At 35.8% G+C, this 3729-nt stretch overlaps 2 long non-coding RNA genes across 8 annotated transcripts in view; one reads left to right on the plus strand and one right to left on the minus strand.

Annotated features, from left to right (window-relative positions):
* Positions 1–3729, minus strand: part of LOC106868233 (uncharacterized) — a 274184-nt gene that overhangs the window by 265646 nt on the left and 4809 nt on the right. For 2 of the 3 annotated variants that reach the window (XR_008266391.1, XR_008266387.1), the window contains exon 1: positions 2982–3103. The exons of the other annotated variant lie outside the window; for it this stretch is intronic. This is a non-coding gene — a long non-coding RNA (uncharacterized LOC106868233). Of the gene's footprint in view, positions 1–2981; positions 3104–3729 lie in introns of those variants that run through there. 3 annotated transcript variants of the gene reach the window in all.
* Positions 1132–3729, plus strand: part of LOC106871231 (uncharacterized) — a 45610-nt gene continuing 43012 nt past the window's right edge. For 3 of the 5 annotated variants that reach the window (XR_008266394.1, XR_008266397.1, XR_008266393.1), the window contains exon 1: positions 1132–2755. This is a non-coding gene — a long non-coding RNA (uncharacterized LOC106871231). Of the gene's footprint in view, positions 2756–3154; positions 3247–3729 lie in introns of those variants that run through there. The other 2 variants (XR_008266395.1, XR_008266396.1) reach the window with 2 other exon arrangements.

Genomic DNA, 3729 nt, shown 5'->3' on the forward strand with positions numbered 1-3729 from the left:
ATATATATATATATATATATATAATCTACACACACATACATAGTTCAAATTTACAGAAAATAAAACACAAAGACAGGTGAAAGAATAACAAACAGGTGTATTAGTTTAATGCTCAGGAAGACTGGAAAAGTCTTTGACATTTCTAGCCTACGCCCTTCGACAGAAAGGATTGAGAGGAAAAAAACTGAAGAGAGAAATAAATGTGTAGAGATTAACGGTTCAACATGATGGCCGGAAGGATGTTGTAAGCAGGGCCAATGTGATTGGTGTAGATCTTGTCTATGTTGTCTGAGTATTTTAGCATTGTGCTATAACATAGAATATTCATAGTACAGTATAATATGATGGAAATATTATACATACTGCTTACATCAATAAATTGTATATTTGCAAGTGGAATTCTGCTGATTATAGATATGTTGTCTGTTAATGGATTTGTGTTTTGTAGTACAGTGCATTGCAATTGCACAGTGAGTTGATGACCACTCAGTTGAACCAAGACTTGAGTAGACTATGTTGTGTTGATGAGAAGCATGTCTATAACTTTCCTCTCGTCTGCAAAGATCAAACTCGTCTAAGTGTGAAAAGTGTTTTATGAAATTATCTCCCCTTTACTTAGCATGTCGCTAACAATTATTGCCAGAATTTTTTTTTCCTGTTCCTTTCTTCAACTAAGAGGGAAATTTCAATTAATCGAAAAATTTTTGGTGTCATTCATCACATCACCCCTTGAACCTATTACCTAAATTCATGCCATTGACGCATTTGAGTTATTTCCCTTAGCGTATTTCATTTCTTTCTTTTAATTGGACCACATGTATATCCTAAGTGATTGCCGTAGTCAGAGCGAGTACCTCAACGAGCTGCCCCGGTACGTCTGTTGTAGCGGATGACGATTAAGTCTGCCGCCATTCCATGACCCAGTTTATCCTTCCCACTAACAATGACGGGACGGGGGACGGGGGAGCAGCCCAAACAAAAATAAAAGAGACAAATAGACAGACGGATGGATGGATAGCTGTATGGACCGATGAGCGCATTTGACTGAGAGCTACGTCGATTTGATAAACAGCGGTACTGGCAAGACATGTATTCATATAATGTAAAGTAATACAATTAAAATAAAAGCAAAAACACTCTTACTAATCACAGACACACACACACACACACACCAATCTCAGATATGAGAAATAGGCCCCGCACCGACACTACCTCTCCTATCAAACACGTAATTAAAACTATTACGGTTCTAGCCATTCTGGATAGCAACAGTAAAATTGTTTTTATTAACGTATACATAAGTAAGCGAATGTACACACATGTAAATACATTATTGTATAAAAATTGCAAAATAAATATGTCACTATACACGTGTACACACACACAATCGCATTATTCTCAGCTGTTACCACCCCATTCTGTACCAGACAGTTTCCCATCCCCTTCTATTAACCTTATTTTTCAACCAGTCTGTTTAACAAGTCCCTTCCTTTTTACATACGACACGCAAGGGGGGAAAGATACATCCTTACATATATCAAGCTCACCGCATGATCCCCACTATCTTTCTCCATCGCTGTTTTCGTCTCACCACCAAATATTACTACCCTACAACTAAAACTATAACAGTCTCTACTTCATTCACTCCATTTTTTTTTCTTTCTTCTTCGTTATTTATTTATTTTTCACCCGAACAAACTCCCGCTTCCCCCAAGTTCAGTCGGTCGGTCGGGCTTTTGGTGAGTCCTAGACTACGTGAGAGGATACATATCGATTGACCCCATTATGACTCACGGTACAAATATACAGACAGTCACAGTCGCCACCACTGCTCTATTCAACCTACAGACAGACATAAAACTGTAATAAATATAATAAGACCAGGTGCGTGAGTGCGTGCTTGTACTATTTACATAGTTTTACAGATAACATGCGACAGCTTGTCTGCTCTTAATATTGCTAAAGACAGACATATATATTATATATATATAAGTGCGGTATTATTAATATCGCATTACCTAACCCAAATCTCCGAACTCACGTTTTACTCGTTTATTTATAAGTTTAAAGAAACATGGCAAAAAAACTAATAAACGTTATCCAAACTTTATAAGAAAATATAATCAACGATAATTTTTGTGTAAAACTTAAAAACAACAGCTAGATTAGAGCATTAGGAATGTATGTGAAATCTGTTTCAAAGAGGAAACCAATATTAAAAGAAATCATTTTGATTGACAAACCATTATAGCAAAAGAAAAAGAATTAAAATGGTTTAATGTAAAAAAGACAAATCGAGACGGCCAAAGTGTACGTGGTAGATTAAAAGACAAAATGTATATAATTTTGTGTTTTAATCGAAACAACTTTTCAGCGGAAAAGGATGAGAGGAATCGAGTCAAGCCAATAAATTAACAACATTCATCGATCCTGGACAGAATGAAAGGTATGAAGCAACCAAAGAGATTTGAACTGATACCAAAGTTTCAATAACGGCTGGCGCAGACTCCGGCAAATATTACAGCCGACATAAAGAATAAATTTATTTATGTCAGACACAAAACAGCTCGGTTTTAAGCTGAAGCAAGATGATACGACTTTCATGCTTTCTTCTAGGGACGTAAGTGAAGTAAATAAAATGAAATGAATTGAAATGAGAAAAATCAGGATTGGAAATCGTGTCGCACACACTCACCTGGTTACAAAGAATGGTAATAGAAGAGGAAAAAAAAAATGCGGTCAAAATGTAAAAAAGGTAGAGGTGATTAATGTTATATAATTTCATTTGTACAGCTGAATGTATATATAAAGTGCATGCATGAATGTGAATTAATGTACACATGCTTACAATACATACCGTACACACACACACACACAATAATACATACATACATACATACATACACACATATGTAAGAAAGAGAGAGAAAGACTAAGACAATGATTTAAAAATATTAACAAGGAAAAAAATCGCAACTGACTTGTCGTTGTAACTTGCTTTATGGTACATCTGTCTGAAATTGTCAGTGAATAATACTCAGGGTACGGTACTTGAAATATTTTGCAGTATTTAAACTGTTTCCTCTCTCTCTTCTTTTTTTTCTTCCTTCGTTGGAGAGAGGCGCGTTTTAATGTCGTTAGGAAGAGATGACCGTTCAAAGTGACGCTTTTCCGACGGAAATCTCAAATAAACACATGCATAAAAATCAATGAATTGCTGTTAAACCTATCCATTACTCAGAGGAGGTAAGTGAGAATTATGGTTAATTTTTTAACCAAATGCAACAAGATAAAAATGAACACTGCTTTCTACTTCAATTGTGCGGAGGGTTTTGCGCACGCACGCACGCACACATCCATCCATACGTACAACTCTGCACGTTCATACACGCATACATACACATATATGTATATAAAATCATGCAATTACAAGCGCGCGCACAGACAAGTAACAGACATCTCAGAAAGCAAGTAACAGACATCAAACACATTTGAACTAACAAACCTCAAACCAGACATACACTCTCGTACACAAAGTAACAAGACTTTTAAGCTACTCGTTCGTTCGATCAGATTATTAGTAACGAAACGAACAGCTTTAGGACATCAATCAAAGAAATAAAATAATATACACTTCAAGGGGAAAACTATAAAACCCTAGATTATTTTTTTCTAATGTATTTATGTGTATCTCTTTCTCTCTCTCTCTCTCTCTCTCTCTCTCTCTCT

The sequence above is a fragment of the Octopus bimaculoides genome, chromosome 20, assembly GCF_001194135.2.
Source record: "Octopus bimaculoides isolate UCB-OBI-ISO-001 chromosome 20, ASM119413v2, whole genome shotgun sequence".
In the NCBI taxonomy this organism is placed as follows: Eukaryota; Metazoa; Mollusca; class Cephalopoda; order Octopoda; family Octopodidae; genus Octopus; species Octopus bimaculoides.